This window comes from Callorhinus ursinus, unplaced genomic scaffold (genome assembly GCF_003265705.2).
Source record: "Callorhinus ursinus isolate GAN/ISIS: 27379988/994484 unplaced genomic scaffold, GSC_fseal_2.0 scaffold30, whole genome shotgun sequence".
Classification (NCBI taxonomy): Eukaryota; Metazoa; Chordata; class Mammalia; order Carnivora; family Otariidae; genus Callorhinus; species Callorhinus ursinus.
In genome coordinates, this window is record NW_027397092.1 from 6,178,344 (window position 1) to 6,196,518 (window position 18,175).

The 18,175-nt window shown below is 35.6% G+C and overlaps 1 protein-coding gene across 2 annotated transcripts in view; it reads left to right on the forward strand.

The window, feature by feature from the left end:
• The window catches only part of PRR16 (proline rich 16), a 235,542-nt gene that overhangs the window by 184,168 nt on the left and 33,199 nt on the right, over positions 1 to 18,175 (forward strand). Inside the window, exon 3 of one of the 2 annotated variants that reach the window (XM_025860772.2) lies at positions 12,526 to 14,036. The exons of the other annotated variant lie outside the window; for it this stretch is intronic. The gene's annotated coding sequence lies outside the window, so the exon portion shown is untranslated. Of the gene's footprint in view, positions 1 to 12,525; positions 14,037 to 18,175 lie in introns of those variants that run through there. 2 annotated transcript variants of the gene reach the window in all.

Below are 18,175 nucleotides of genomic sequence, written 5' to 3' on the forward strand. Positions count from 1 at the left end.
CCCTTGAACGATGAAGGGGGTTAAGGGTACTGACCCCCCGTGCAGCCAAAAATTCATGAATGACATTTGCCTCCTAAAAAACTTAACTATTAATATTCTACTGTTGCCTGGGAGCCTTACCAATAACATGAGGAGTTGATTAACACATATTTTGTATGTTATGCATATTATATACTGTATTCTTATAATAAAGTAAAAGGAAACTAGAGAAAAAAATGTCACTAAATATTATGAAGAGAAAATACATTGACTGTACTGTATTTATTGAAATAAAATCCAAGTATAAGTGGACCTGCACATTTCAAACCCACTTTATTCAAGGACCAACTGTATTTCTATTGCATATGCCCCTACCAAGTGTCAGTTGTGTGTTGAAGCCTTCCCCGCATAGGTCAAATAGTAAGATATATAGATAATGTAAGTATAGGTAAATGTAAGAACAGTTTTCTCTTTGAAACTTTATACATGTATCTATGCATTATAGCTAAATCAGTGTTAAACACATCTTCATAGAAAACATCAGAAAACGGTTAAATATTTCAATTGGAAGGTCTCATAGGCTATCCTTTATATTATCATAAGCATATTCTTTTTTTAAAAAAAGATTTTATTTATTTATTTGACAGAGAGAGACACAGCAAGAGAGGGAACACAAGCAGGGGGAGTGGGAGAGGGAAAGCAGGTTTCCCGCGGAGCAGGGAGCCCAACGTGGGGCTCGATCCCAGGACCCAGGGAGCCCCATGCAGGGCTCCATGACCCGAGCAGAAGGCAGATGCTTAACGACTGAGACACCCAGGCACCCTATCATAAGCATATTCTTATTTGCCTTTAGAACATAAACTGATTTAAATATTATACAACTCATCTTGTTCTAATAATTAAAGTTTTAAGAGTTTATATTGGCTTTCTATTTATGTCTCCTTGCACTTCATCATAACTCTAAAACTGGAAACCTCTACCGACATCGAAGATCTTATGTAATCTCTTATCTCCAGGAAAAACAGTTTTTGAACCAATTACCGAAATTGCTAAAGAAAAACTAATGTTCAGGAATTAAGATGTGGTAGGCCCTCAGTGCATGGTAGCGTTGGGAAAGCAAAGTTCTGAGTTTTTTTCTTTTTAAAAATCTCATAGTATTTTTCTATAAAGTTTATTGGATGGTGTGCTCTCCTGCTGAAGGTAATTTTAGGGTTCTACCCTTTTTAGGTCTTGAAAGTGTTTGCAAAGAACAGATGAATACATACTCACCAGGCACTTTCTTTTAGCCCATTATGGTGTTAGGTGGTGGGAAAGAAGTGTCAAGATAGAAGCAAGTTGGGTTTATTAAGAAACATGCATGGGTTTGTTTTACACTTGAGATAGACCTGGACAGTTGGGCAGACCTTGGCTGGTAGTGAGCAAAGGCAAGAATACAGCAGATCTGTGAGCGAATTTCTCCAGCACAGAGCTGAGGAAACAGAAAGGAGGGTGTAGGGATTGGGGGAGGAAGCAGTGAAAACACTGCCCAGACCACAGGAAGATGCATACTGAAAAGTGATAGGGAACCAGGTTGGGTAAGGGAAAGGTCTGATTATAAAAACAACGTGGGCGATGTCACCAGCAAACCTGCACAGTGTGTTGGTATGTACATTAAAGATTTTTGGAGAAGGCTGACAAGAAATTGGGGCAGGATGAGTATCGGTTTAGAAAATGAAGTTGGTGTTGGATTGCAGGGTTGAAGAGTCTGTATATACATATATAGGGCACTGACTGCCTATTATATACTTGCAGCAGCTGACTGATATGCTCATAGCCAAGCTTTGAGAGCCAGGATTTTATAGAATTTATAAATTTAGTATCTAAAATTAGACCACATGGGTGTAAATTCTGGCTTGAACAATTACTACCTGTGTGATATTAGGCAAGGCAGTTTTTTTTGTTGTTGTTATTATTTAAATTCAATTAAGTAACATGTCATGTTTTATTAGATTCAGAGGTAGAGTTCAGTGATTCATTAGCCTTATAAAATACCCAGTGCTAATTACATCACGTGCCCTCCTTAATGTCCATCACCCAGTTGCCCTACCCCCTCACCCCTCTCCCCTCCAGCAACCCTCAGTTTGTTTTCTATGATTAAGAGTCTCTTATGGTTTGTTTCCCTCTCCAGTTTTGTCTTATTTTATTTTTCCCTCCCTTCCCCTATGATCCTGTTTTGTTTCTTAAATTCCACATATGAGTGAGATCATATGATAATTGTCTTTCTCTGAATTATTTTGCTGCCCATAATACCTTCTAGTTCCATCCATGTCATTGCAAATGGCAAGATTTCATTTTTTGATGGCTGTGTAGTATTCCATTGTATATATATATACCACATCTTCTTTATCCATTCATCTGTCATTGGACATCTTGGCTCTTTCCACAGTTCGGCTATTGTGGACATTGCTGTTATAAACATTGGGGTGCATGTGCCCCTTTGGATCACTACATTTGTATCTTTGGGGTAAATACCCAGTAGTGCAGTTGCTGGGTTGTAGGGTAGGTCTATTTTCAACTGTTTGAGGAACCTCCATACTGTTTTCCAGAGTGGTTGCACCAGCTTGCATTCCCACCAACAGTGTAGGAGGGTTCCCCTTTCTCCGCATCCCTGCCAACACCTGTCGTTTCCTGGCTTGTTAATTTTACCCATTCTCACTGGTGTGAGGTGGTATCTCATTGTGGTTTTGATTTGTATTTCAGCATTAATGAATTATTATATGTAAACATGTACAATAGCTGGAACACAAAATCTATATAAATATTACCTACTATGAAACTAGCAGCAATGTTTAAGTAAATAGATGAATTTAAGGAAGGAAAAAGTGGATGTAACAGTACAAGTAAGAAAAAGTCACCATCTGAGGTAATGACTTTGAGTTTGAAATATTGCAGGTGGTAGAAATAACATGATTGACAACTGAATTTTGCTCCAAATTAGCAAGAAGCATAGACAAATGACTTCTGTTACCCACTTCACCCATAAAAGAGTAGAACCACTTTATAAAGCTTCTTAAAATTCATTACTTTTGAGGCTTGCTGATGCTGGCAATTAAAAGAGAGCATTTGCCTCCTGGGCTTAAAGATATTCCATTCTCAGTGTATTGAGAAAACATCTGAATGACAGATTATGAGGAATGGGAGAGATGTTGGAATTGGAATATGATAGACAGGTGTTATTCTTATAATCTTGAAGGAAAATCAAACCCACAAACTCAAAATCCATATGCTTGATGTCACTTGAATCAAAAGTCCAGATAATATTATCAAAAGGATAATTTCTAAAAACAAAAAATAGAAGAGAAAGCAATGATCATTGGAGACTAGAAAGGATTCTCTAAAATAACATGTCCATTATGACTGCTTTCTTTGGCACCATCAGGAAAAAACAGACACAAGGCATTTTTACAAAGTTTCCTCCCATTCTTTATAGACAAGGTATAGACCTATAATAGAGATATATAAACTGGATTTATGGACCATTAAACAGATCAGTAATTGGCTGAAATTGTTTGAAATTACTTTCAAATATTTGATAAAGAAGAGGGAAAATTAGTGATTTGAAGAGGTCTCTGGGGTGGCATATAGACGAAAGCTATAAACAAATGGAATTCTTGATTCAAGAGAATCATGTATAACCAAGCTAACCACGAATGCACTCCCATTGCTGTTATGGTTTTGTTTTGTTTTTGTTTTTGTTGTTAGTTTTTTGTTTATTTATTTATTTATTTTTTGGTTGTTGCTGATTATGTTTAAATAGAATGGGCAGGCCTAGATCAGAAAATCAGAGTATGGCATGGATGTTTGCTGTATTCGCCTGCCCAGCATGCATATTCCAAATTCTTGCACGGTGAGAAAATTTTGCTTTGAGGAACTAATCTACTTTCTTTGGAGAAGGTCTAGAGAGACTGTTAATAGACTGTCTTCCTCTCCTGGCTAAGTGGGCAACTTGATGCAGATCAGTCAGGATTTCTTTAGAATTTGAGCTGCCAAAGATGGGATCTTTTCATCCCTTGAGATGAACACAGTGGAAATGCCCATGAGATCTTGGAGCTGGATACTCAGAGTTGATCTATTTTCGCTTCTTCCCAGGAAGTAGTTTTTCAGTGTCTATTCTCAGGGACATGTCTCACTTTTATAATCACTTCATAATACTACAAAACTATCCAGATTTGCTTTCAGTTGTTTAAAACCTCAGAATCCTGGTTAATACACAGGTGTTAAGCTGCACATTCATGATTAAATCACTGTTAAAATATCTTTCCGTCCAGACTGCCTGTGGTTCTCTGATTTAGAAAAATCTTTGCCTCTTTTTAATAGGAAAACAGCGATGGGAAAATAAGCAAAACCAGAAAATTGTTGACAGCTCGAAAAATCCCAGCTGTATTTTTTTCTCATTGTGAAATTTTATGGCATTAATCATAATTACCTGCTATCCAAGCTTTTTAGATTTTTATTTATATAAAACTTCTTGGGTTCCAGTGTCCTGCAGTTGTTCTGAGTTCGATCTTGACATTTGATCTGTACAAATGATCCAAAGGCCTAATACAGTGATTTCATGAAATTTGACATTATCTCTATCAATGTCAGCTTCAACAAACGAGCAGTCACATTTACACTGCAGGCCAATGGGACCCTGTCACTCAGGAAAATAAGCGGGATTTCCTACTTTGAGGAGATTGAATTGATTCCCTGGACCAAACAGTGAAGAATTCTCCAAACTGGAGGCTGTCATCTCTCCCTCTGTCAGATCCCTAAGACATTGTCTTCATGTACTTAAATAAGTCATCTGGATGATTATTGGACTTATGTCAACGTAGTAGATCTGAAACAGTATACTCATGTTTGGCTGTGTTAAAGAATATGCCCTTCATATCTACTTGTTCTGCCTTCTGCTTGGCTAAACCACTCTCTATTACTGACCATTGTTGGAAGTTTTTTGGTTTGGGTTTTTTTTTTAAGATTTTATTTATTTATTTGAGAGAGAGAGAGAGAGTGCATACGTGCACGCACGAGTGAGGGGAGGGACAGAGGGAGAAGCAGACTCCCAGCTGAGATCAGAGCCCAACATCGGGCTCCATCCCAGGATCCTGAGATCATGACCTGAGCCACTGGCATACATTTAACCTACTGAGCCATTCAGGTCCCCCATTGCTGGAAGTTTTATATCTTCAGTTATCTGACCCCATTCATCTGTACCTTTCCTATTTCATGGAGTCTTCTTGGCATCTCCCAGTTCTCTCTTTAATCCATTCTCCATTTTGGTGGCTGTTAGTGAGAGATCTCTAGTCATCTATATGATTAATGTGTGGATTATATATGAATTGGACCAATCAGATTTTCTAACTTAGGGAAAAAATGTATGGAATATATTCTATTTCCTCAGGGTTTTCTCTTTTGATTTATTTATTGGTTTGCCAGAAAGTTAGATGTCCTTTTCTCTTATAATTCTTGTAATCTCTCTAAGTCTTCAATTAATTTTTCTTTCCTATTCCAAGTATGAACTATTTTATTGTCTATTTCATAATCCTAAGCTTCTAAATGTCTTTTTGGAGTTTTTTTGGGGGGGGCATTTTAAAAGAAATAGTATTTAAATGTAGACATTCTTTGTGTGTGCGTCTTCATGTACAGGCATGTGGCTTTATATTTCATTAATCTCAGATTTTTTTCTTCATTAATTCACTATTTAAGTTTCTTATGGTTTATTTAGTTGATTTTTTTCCAATGAGTATTTTTTTATTTTTTACTTTAGAATTAAAGATTTTTGTGGCCATAAATTTTTCACTGATTTTGCTGTGCTCTATTAGTATTGTCATGAATTATTATGATTGTCCTTGGTTTTTAGATCATTTGTACTTATTATTTTTTTAAGACTATTTATTTGGGAGAGAGAGATCACAAGGGAGAGAGTGAGAGAGAGAGCATGAGCAGGGAGGAGGGGCAGAGGGAGAAGCAGACTTCCCACTGAACAGGAAGTCAGATAAGGGGCTAGATCCCAGGACCCAGGGATCATGACCTGAGATGAAGGCAGGCGCTTAACCCACTGAGTCACCCAGGCACTCCTGTACTTATTATTTTAATCTCAGCTTTGAGCTAAGTAATTTTTTTGAGCTAAGTAATTTTTATAAGCATGTTTCTTAACTTCTAAAAAGTTCATTTTTGTAACTGGTTATTTCTAAATTTTTATTTTTTTATTTTCTAGTTATCAGAGAATATGAGATAGAGAAACTTCTATTATAATTTTAAAAATATTTTTGTGGCAAATTATATGACATATTTTTGTAAAGTTTTTTTTAAACATCAGAGCAGTGGAATTTCTCTATTTCTTCCCTCTCTCTCTTCACACACTTGTTTGTAACAAACATTTTTGACATGCATTACATTTTCCCTACTCTTTCTGTTCAATTTAAAAAGAAAACATGTGTTTTCAGACTCCCAGACTGAGGATTATCTTTTAATTCTCTTAATAGTGTCTTCAAAGAGCAGAAGGATTTAAATTTTTATTAAGTCCTGTTTATCAACTGGTTCTTTTATGAATTATGGTTTTGGTGTACACCTAAGAAATCTTTCCCTAAACCAAGGCCACAAAAATGTTATCTTACACTTTCTTCTAGAAGTCTTAAAGGCTTTGTAATGAGTAATTAATAATTTCTGTATATGATGCAATGTATGGATTGAAGCTTTTTTCTTTTTCTTTTTCTTTTTCTTTTTTCGTATTTGATATTCTTATGTTCCAGCACTATTGATTAAAAAAAAAAACTTCCTTTGTACCTTTGTGGCAAATCTGTTATCCAAGAATGGATTCTATTCTATTTTCTATCCTGTTGATCTATTTCTCTATCTTTACACAAATACTACATTGTTTTGATTATTGTAACTTTGTAATAAGTCTTGAAATAAGGTAGGGTTAGTCCTGTAACTTTGTACTTTTTTTCCTCCAAAGTTATTTTGGCCGTTCTAGATCTTGTGCATTTCCATATGAATTTTAGAAAGTTTTTGAATTTTTCCCATTAAAAAGCCCACTTTGATTTTGATTGGGATGGCATTGAATGTACAGGTCAATTAGGGGAGAATTGGCCTCTAAACAACTTTGAGTCTTTACAACTCATGAAAATGGTATGTTACTCTATTTATATAAGTCTTATATTTCTTTCAGGAATATTTTATAGTTTTCAGCCTATAAATCCTGCACATAATCTGTATGATTTACATCTAAGTGCTTCACTTCTTTTGGTGCATTGTTTGTTTTTTAAAGACTTAAATTTTTAGACCAAATTAGGTAAAATTAAGAGGAAGATACACAGATTGCCCTACCCCCACTCATGTATAGCTTCACCCACTATGAACATTGCCCATTGGATGGCACATTTGTTACAGTTGATGAACCTACATTGACGTATTTTATTTACCCAAAGTCCTTTGTTAACTTTAGAGTTCGAACTTGGTATTTCACGTCCTAGGAGTTTGGATAATGACATGTATCAATCATTATGGTATCATACAGAGTATTTTCACTGCCTGAAAAATCCTTTGTGCTCTGCCTTCCTCCTCCTTAACCCCTGTCAACCACTAATCTACTATGCTTTCCATAGTTTGGCCTTTTTCAGAATGTCACATGGTTGGAATTATACAGTATGTCGTCTTTTCAGATTGGGTTCTTTCACTCAGTAATACACATTTCGGTTTCTTCCATGTCTTTTCATGACTTAATAGCCCATTTCTTTTTAGTGCTGGATAATATTCTGTTGTCTGGATGTATCACCTACTGAAGGTCACCTAAGCAGCTTCCAAGCTTGGGCAATTATGAATAAAGCTGCAATAAGCATCCATGTACAGGCTCTTTTGTAAACATAAGTTTTCAAATCCTTTGGGTAGATACCAAGGAGCACACTTGTTGGATCACGTAAGAGTATGTTCAGTTTTGCAGGAAATTACCATAGTGTCTTCCAAAGTGGCTGTACCATTTTGCATTCCCACCACCAGTGAATGAGAGTTCCTGTTGCTCCACATCCTCTCCAGCATTTGGTGTAGCAGGTGGTCCAGGCTTTGGCCATTCTAGTAGGTGCGTGGTGGTACCTTACTGGTGTTTTATTTTTTTATTTTTAAAAAATTTTTTAAAGATTTTATTTATATGACAGAGAGAGACAGCGAGAACAGGAACACAAGCAGGGGGAGTAGGAGAAGGAGAGGGAGGAGCAGGTTTCCCGCTGAGCAGGGAGCCTGATGTGGGGCTCGATCCCAGGATCCTGGGATCATGACCTGAGTGAAGGCAGACGCTTGACTGACTGAGCCACCCAGGCGCCCCTTTACTGGTGTTTTAATTTGCATTTCCTTGATGACATATGATGTGGAACATCTTTTCATATGCTTATTTGCCATTTGTATATATTCTTTAATGTGGTGTTTGTTAAGGTTTTTGGCCCATTTTTTATATCCTGTTGGTTGTTCTCTTACTGTTGAACTTGAAGAATTATTTGTTTATTTTAGATAAGAGTCCTTTATCAGATGTGTCTTTTAAAAATCTTCCAGTCTGTGGCTTATTTTCTAATTCTGTTGAGATTGTCCTATTGGAGCAGAAGGTTTTAATGTTAATGAAGTGTGCTTATCAACTATTTCTTTCATGGATTGTGCCTTTGGTGTCATATATGTGATTTCATTACCAGATGTTTTTATTTCATATTCCAACCATTCAGTGCTGATATATAGGAACATGATTTGAGTTTTGTATATTGGCTTTGTATCCTGAAAGCATGCTAACCTCATAAGTTAGTCCTAGCAGCTTTTGTGTAGATTCCTTTGAACTTTCTACAAAGACTTACTTGTGTCATCTTTAGAGACAGGTTTATTTCTCTATTTCCAACATGTATGCTTTTTATTACTTTTTATTACATTATCTGGGGCTTTCAGTACAGTGTTGTATAGAGCAATAAAGGAAGACATTCTTACCTTGATCCCAATTTTAGAGGGAAAGTACAGTGTTTTTCCATTAAATATAATGTTAGTTGTAGTTTTTTTGTTCAGTGCTGATTAAGTTGAGAAATTTTTTTCTATTTCTACTTTGCTGAGATTTAAAAAAAATTATAAACAGATGCTGAATTTTGTCAAATACTTTTCTCCATCTATTGAGATATTCATAGAGCTTTTCTCAGTATGTTAATATGGTAAATATTTATTGATTTTTGAAAGTTGAATCTAAATTTGATTTGATGTTCTTTTTGTTGAGAAATTTCTGTGTCTTTGTTTAAGTATGTCTCTAGTCAAAAGCATTTATGGGATCTTAGTATTGAGGCAAAGTTGGCTTTATGAGTGATTTGGAAGAGTTTCTATGTCTTTTGCTTTTTGGGGAAGTTTGTATTAAAGTGGTGTTAGTTTTTCCTTCCGTGTTCCATCCAATTCAGCGTGAAACCAGCTGGGCCTTGAGTTTTCTTTGCAAACTTAGCTAGTGGCTATTTCTCCCCTCCCATAGTCTTATTGTGGGTAAACGTCCTCAGATCTTCCTGATCTTCCCTGGTGCTTTTGTGTAGGAAAATCCTGTTAGAGTGTTGGAATGCCCTTTGTCTACAGCCCCAGGGACTTCACAGTCTCATGCTAGCCCATACGCAGTTGGGCAGCATAGGAAGGAAGGAAGGAAGGAAGGAAGGAAGGAAGGAAGGAAGGAGAGAAGGAAGCTCAGTATTCTTACTGGCTTAGGCGTCATTTGGCAGCATCTGTTTTAGTTAGGTGACAGCCCATTTCTTCGGTCAGGTGCCTGTCTCCCTCTAGCTTTCAGGTTAATCATTCACCCTGTGAATTCAGTTCTCTGAAGATTTCAAGGAAAGTATTTAACTTGCAGTTTGTCAAAATTCCCCTCACTTTTGTGGTGGGAGCAATAGTCTTGCAGCTCTAAGCTGAAATTTTTTACATTTCTGTGCTGAAACTGGTAACCCCATACTATAAACTGCTGATACTGTTTAATTAGAAGATCATCAAAACATCAGAATATTTTTTGGGGGAATCACACATTTAAAACTTATTTCATTTGGCTCAAGTACCTATTAATACAGATTTTTTCTTAGAGACATTTTTTTCTGCATTAAGAAATTAATATCCAGGGCACCTGGGTGGCTCAGTCATTAAGCATCTGCCTTCGGCTCAGGTCATGGTCCCAGGGTCCTGGGATTGAGCCCCGCATCGGGCTCCCTGCTTGGCGGGATGCCTGCTTCTCCCTCTCCCACTCCCCCTGCTTGTGTTCCCTCTCTCGCTGTGTCTCTCTCTCTCTGTCAAATAAATAAATAAAATCTTAAAAAAAAACAGTTCATATCCATATTCACGTTTGCTAATTTAAACTTTTCAAAATCGCATAGTGGGTAATCTCTGGATACTTGTATGTGTGCCTGATGCTTAAATATAGAAAATCAAGAATTTACAGGAGGAACTAGAGAACTCAAATAAAGTAGAACATGAAATTTAACTTGAAATTAAATAGGACAAATTTTTATATTAGTTGCTTGAATACTTCAGTTATGTCACATAAATTATTTTCTAATTCTATGTGGGGAAAATTGTTGATGGTACTTGACCTTTGAAATGTGTTTTGGAATAGTTCTAGAGTATTATAGAAAAGCCAAACACAGTCTTAATTTTTTGTTTTTAAACTATTGATTATTATTCATAATAAGGTACTCTCACACATTTTTTTTTGGTTTGATATTTGAAGGAGTAGAAACACAGAAGGTATAGATCTTTTACCCAATGGCAGAGTTATTCATGATGTTATTGTTCTGAATAGTGCAAAGAAATAACATAATGCTATTACCATTTAAATCACTTTGTAACCATAACTTTCTTTTATCTTAAAAAGAAAAAGCTAAAAAAAAAGAAAAAAGACTGTTTTTAATCAGTTTGACCAGAGATTTGAAACTGAGTTTAGATTATTTTAATTGAGATGTAGAAAATTAAGGAAACAATGACACAATTCAGAAAATTATAGGCAGTGTAATTAAAGTATTTATTTTAGATTGTCAAACTATGTGTTAAAATTCTCATTAGGTTTTTCCTATCTTGTTCTGAAAGTTGATAAGAATACCACTGATTTCATCTATAATGTAAAATAATTGATATTAAAGAACATAGTTATTTGGGTTTTTTAAAGATTTTTATTTACTTATTTGAGAGAGAGTGAGAGAGAGCACAAGCAGGGAGGAGGGGCAGAGGGAGAGGGAGAAGCAGACTCCCTGCTGAGCAGGGAGCCCGACACGGGACTTGATCCCAGGACTCTGGGATCATGACGTGAGCTGAAGGCAGATGCTTAACCAACTGAGCCACCCAGGTGCCCCGTTATTTATGTTTAAATTATAAAAATTTATTTTCAAGCATCAACAATAGGTGGAAGGAGTTCTGTTTATCACTAGGAAGTATTTACCAAAAGGAAACTGCATATGCAATATTGCTCTTCTGAATTTTTTTGTTGTGGGAAATAAATAGTGGAAAAATACCAGAGGGTATTTTCAAGTTGAAATTTCCAAAGTCTAATTTCAAATCAAATTTTCTTGTATAGTCTTATATGGACTCGTTGTTGAAAAAAGATCTCTGAAAAATTTCTCCCCTAACCTCATGATGTAATAAAACTAAGAACATGTTTGAACCCGGAGAAAATGCATACAGATCAACATAGTTTATAGTCTAAATCATTTTTCATTAATTTTTGTTGTGAAAAATTTGATAACTTTCTATAGCAAAGCATTTAACAGCATTGTTTTGTTTGGTTACATATTTTTGTAGGAATTTGAAACAAATTAACTGTTAACTGTGTGGCCAAAGAGCATCTGGGAAAAATGTATTCAGCCTTAACTTTTGATTTTTTTCAAAACTTAATGTAAGAGCCTGATAAGGCAAGTTATTAATTTATCCTGATATAATTTAAACCAAATTACAAACTCTATAGAATTCAGGGCTACTCCAACTTTAAGGGGCGCCTAAGTGGCTCAGTCATTGTCTGCCTTCGGCTCAGGTCATGATCCCAGGGTCCTGGGATCCAGCCCCGCATCGGGCTCCCCGCTCCGCGGGAAGCCTTCTTCCCCCTCTCCCACTCCCCCTGCTTGTGTTCCCTCTCTCGCTGTGTCTTCAGGGCTACCCCAACTTTAAACCTGTTACCATATTCAGTGCCACTTGGTTCAAATTTGTAGTTTAAAATTCACTTTTGTGCGGGTATATTGCCTCTCAAAATCCATAAAAGTAATTTTAAATAAAATATTCTTGATCAGGACTACTCCAGATATGAACATACACTCTTTCTTTCTGATCTTAGAAATTTATGAGAGCTTTAAAAAGAGAACCATATAGAATCTAGTGAACAATGGTGTGGAATTATCCCATTTTGCCTGTTTTAGGGGATTAGTTAGTGCCCTACATTAATACAGACCCAGCAGGTGGGCTTTAATTATGTTTTTTTCCATTTACTTGTGAAATATTCATTTAAGTTTACTTCCTCAGAACTGTATGGTATTTAACTCCAGTTTCCTTTTTATTCAGGTGACTTAAGGATTTCCCTGCTGTTATCAAAAGTGTTCAGTGCCGGGAAGAACTGAATCTTCCTCAAGAAGCTTAGAATATTTTAATGTAAAACTTTTGTCGGATGTGGAGAAATCAGTGCTAATTTAAGACTGTTAAAATGATCATAGTCATGTCATTTAGGATTTTGTTATAGGAAGCCATTAAAGAAAATTCCAACAAGAGAGTGTATCATTTTGAAGAAGGATTGCCCACTCTTGGGCAAAATTAGACAAGATAAGATCCATGTGAAATAAGTTAAGAAGATATATTACTTCCAGATTATACCTGGAAAGCCATGATAAGAAACTGGAAAATAATAGCAGTGGAAATAATGTGGGGTTCTTCAAATAATGGAAATAACATAGAATAACAGAAAATCTTGCCTCATAACCTGTGTTTTGTTTTTGATTGGAATGCTGAGAGGGACAGTGAAGATCTATACACTGGAGCTTTGAAAACATCTTCCCCTAACTGTCTTTGCACTGACCAGACATGTTTATGCTTAGATCAAACTAACATAGCGAGCTCTAGACCAAAAAAGAAACTGAACAGTAAAAAATACATATACCCTCTGGGAAATGACAGCCATTTTTGAGACCAACGATTAGCAAGGTGTACATCCCTGGATTGTGTCCCAGTTAAGGTAGAACTCACTCAGCTGCCACTACTCATGAATGTGAGATTTCTCTTATATCTGGTTCAGAATGGTATTTGGTTACAAGTTTGTACTTATTTGTGGCTGTAGGTCAAGTTAGCTCAAGTAGTGGAAACAGTTATTATACAAATACTTAGCTCAGCTCAAAGTAGTCCCTGAGAAGCTTCAGTTAGAAAACCAAAGAGGGAAAGAGGAGGTTCTAGTAATGGGTCATTATATATTTTGTCAGAGAGAGAACCGGAAACATGCTGCTAAAAGATCCAATCACAATGTGGCATTTTTTGTCTCCTTTGTTCTGAGAATGTTATAAAGATGAGTGCAGATAACGTTATAAAGGATGGAGAATGCAGCGCCAAGTAAGGATTTTTAATGTTTCCATGAATCAACAAGGAAACATTCATGGTTTTCAGCAGAAAAGTGATGTGATGAAAGAGCATTTGTGAGAGGTAAGCCTGCTGTGCAGGGTGGATTTGGAGATGTCTAAACACAAGAGGTTCAAGAAAAATGGATTGATGTACATCTAGTGTTCTAAAGTAGTCCAGAAGTAGAGGGAATAAGAAATGGCCGTTGAATCTGTTAATCACTTACCTGTGGAAGTATAATTTCAGTACGGTGATGTGGTTCGAAATAAGGACATAGGTTAAAGCTTCCCTTATATGCTGCATACGCACAAACACATACATACACATGTAGGTACGGACATAGGTACACATATACACATAGGCACACACATACATACACACAAACATATGAATGCATATGTACATACATATATGTTCACATGCATAATACATACCCACATACACACACCTAAACACGCACACACACATACATGTACACATGCACACACATACACACATGAATGTACACATGCATGCATTCATATTCACGCATACATATACACATGCATACACATGTACACATGCATGCATTCATATACACGCATACATACACACATGCACACACATACACACATACATGCACACATGCACACATACACATGCACGCATATACACATACGTGTACACATGCATGCATATACACACATACATACACACATACATATACACACATACTTGCATATACACACATACATACACATGCATACATGCATACAAGCACAACATACATATACATATGCACACACATACACATGCACACACATGCACACATACATGTACACACGCACACACATATACACATGCACACATACATATACACATGCATACATACACATACATGTATACATGCATGCACACACTTACATACATGCATATACACACATGTACAGACATACATATACAATGCATACATGTACACGTGCATACATACATATACCCACATACATATACACATGCATACATGCATACATATACATGCATACATATACACACAGCTGACCCTTGAACAACATGTTTGAAGTGCCTGGGTCCAATTCTACATGGATCTTTTAAAATAAATACAGTGCAATACTGTAAAGGTATTTTCTCTTTCTTACGATTTTCTTAATACTTCCTTTTTTCTAGCTTACTTTGTTGTTAGATTCTAATATATTATACACATAACATACAAAATATGTGTTAATCAACTTTATGTTATCAGTAAGGCTTCTAGTCAACAGTAGGATGTTAATAGTTAGGTTTTGGGGGCAGTCAAAACTTATATGTGGGTTTTTAACTGGGGGGGGATTGGCACCCCTAACCCCTGCATTGTTCAAGGGTTGACTATGTGTATTATATGTACTAATTATACATGTTAATATAGACATATTAAAAATAGAAATACTTATTAAAAATTCAACTTGGTCAGACTTCAGCCTAGCATGACGGCAATGGTGAAGATGTAAGACACACTTATGTGGACCTACTACGTGGCAATCACTGTGCCGAGTGCATTCACGTGCATGATTTCATGTAATGCTCACAGGTAGAAACTATAGTATTCCCATTTCTGTAAAAAGTTATTTACTTAATTATATGCACTCTGATATGAGGTTTAGGTTTATTTTTGTTTTGTTCTGGTTTTGGTTTGTTTGTTTTTTCAAGTTTTTGTTTAAATTCCAATTGGTTAACACACAATATGATACTAGTTTCAGGTGAGGTTAATCTTTATTAACTAGAATATTTTTAGAAATGACCTTATATTTTAGTTGCCTGCCATAAGTCAAACTTAAGCAAAACACAAGAGTTTTCTCCCTCAGCAGGAAGATCATATCTTTAATCTTATTACTAACTCTGCACCACTAGCAATAAAAAGACTAAGGGTGACATTAAAATATATGAGTCAAAACTTTCTGCTTCAGTAATCAGATGCCCCGAGATAGAAAGGAGGGTGAAACTATTTTAGGTGGAAATGCTGTAGGAAATTGAGAAACTAAAGAATAGAATGGCAGAGAGGGTACACTCCAGAGGGAAACCGCGGGGTTGAAATCCTGAGTCAGCCATTCCCTAGTGGGGTTAATAGGGCAGGTTTCTATACTTCTTTAACTTTGCATTTTTTCATCTGTAAAAGGAAGTTGTTGAGCTGCCTCTAAGACCTCACAGGTGATATAATGTCAGGCAGGGAACACAGCCCTTGTCTTCAGTAAGTATTGGTTCTTCAGTTTGTATCATTGGTATCATTGTCTTTATTTTAAAACAGAAAGACACAAAAATAGACGAATTCAGTCTTCATGATAATGAGCTATGGAGGGCTATCTCTGCCTCTGTTATGCTAATTCCCTTGTTTCCTAATACAGTTTACAGTAAACCACTTCACTTAAAGCATTCTAAGCCTGTGTCTCTTAGAAGTAGAAGAGCTTAAGGCTAGTTTTTAATACAAGGAATTAATGAGCCGATTTCAGGTAAAATCAGTTGAATTTCATTTGCTCACAGTTCATTACAATTAAAAAATATTTTGGATAGGCAGCGTTTGCCATGGGTGAAAACTGGTTCCACTCGTGCTTTTCTTCTGCTGTATAGTACAGGAGAAATAGTAGTGTTTGGAATCTAGGACTTAATAATTTTAACTTAATTTGTTATTATCATCATTGGAATGATCATAAAAACTCCTTTGACATGAATAGTCTCAAAATGTAAGGTCATGATGTTTCTCATTTAAGATGAAATAATAAAGTAATAATTGTGGAATGATACCAGATAAATTGAGATCCTATGTCTTGGGAGTTGACGATGTCTAACTTGCTATAAATATAAGCCTCTTAAAGTTTTGAGTTTGAGAACGTTCATGAATCATAGACAGAATGAAAATGGGATTTCTAGTTTCTGGATTTGAGTAAGAAAAAAGGAACTTGTAGAAAATTATGTCTTCATCTTCATAATCATTCTATGAAGCTTTGACAGCTGCATTAGATAAAAATTTATCACTCATCTAAAATTTACTGGTTAAATGGGGCGGGGGGGAGTAATTTCAAATGAACTTAGAATTGAAAACTGTATTTTAACTACTTTGTTGATAAGTTCATTGTTAACTTCATTAACCTGTTGCTCTAGGAATATTTTACGCGATGGCTATTTGTAGTTACACACTGAGGTAAGTAACTCTTGTTGGGAATCAAAATTTGATGCAAAAATAATGAAAATGGTTTCTATTTATTATGAAATGTGTTAAGCCAATTTTTCTATATTCTCCCAAATTATATTTTATATGAATATTGGTTTTTGTAATAAGTAATAATAATAAGAGCAAATATTTATCAAGGCTTACTCTTGCTAGGCTCCATGTTCCATGCCTCATGTGCAATAGTGCTTTGAATTTATTATTGATCAGCTTTTATCTACTATCATTTCAAGGAATTAAAATGTTACTTTTATTCTGTTGTAGAGCATGAGAAATGGCACAGGAAAATGGTGACTTTGTTTTTACTTAGTCAAAAAATACATTTTTCTATAGTGCTATAGCTTTATCATATTTTAAATATTTTAAATTTTGAGCATATTTCTTTTCACACATTTTTATTAGTGCAAGTAGATTGCAGTGATTGAAGAGTTGTCCACTGATTTTTTTACAGTATTATTTCTTAAAATTTCCTTTAAAACATACATTATAATTCACAGCTCCCCAGTAATTTTAGAGCTACTTCAAAGTCTTACTAAAACATTTATCTCATAAAGGATTTGTATCCAAAATATACTAGCAACTCTTAACTCAAGAATAAGAAAACAAAAGGCCCCAAAGCCTACATGTTGCATGATTGCAATTATAGAATATTTTGGAAAACATAAAAATAAAGACATTATAAAAATAGAAGTGATTGCCAGAGGCTCAGAGGAAGGGATTGAGGTTGAATAAGTGAAACAAAATTTTGGGTTTTTGTTTTTTGTTTTTTTTTAAGATAAAATATTCAGTATGATATTATAATGGTCAACACATGATATTATGCATTTGTCAGAACTCACAGAACTTTAAAGCACAAAGAGTAAACATTAATATATACAGATTTATTTAGAAGATGGGGGGGTTCCATGAAAAAAATGCACATTATGACAAGAGACTAACTGTATTACAAATGTGTGAAACAAGCTCTCTTAAGGGGAAGGGTGTAAAAGGTGCTGACCAAGTAACTTGGGATATGAGTGGAGTGTCTAAGACTAAAGTCAAGAGGTACTGCACATATACACTGAACTCTAGTCAATAAAGTTGTTTCCTACTAATGTACAAGTTAATTCTGATGCTACTATGCATGTGTAATAGAAATGAACAATGGAGGAAGTGAATGGTGGGTATTAGGAGCCAGATTTCTAACTGTTGTAATGGATTTACAGATTAGCAAAGGGAGCAGGGTTGAAAGGTCCATGTGGTAATGAGAGTTGAGACATCAGTAAGAACTCATAATGAGTTTATTATATATACAGATGGTTACATGTCAAAATAATCATAAATAGGTGTGTACGTATGGATTAGAACATACACACCCATGTTTCTTTGTGCTATCTGCTGGGATAACCTAAAAGCAATGGCACTTCAGTAGCAATG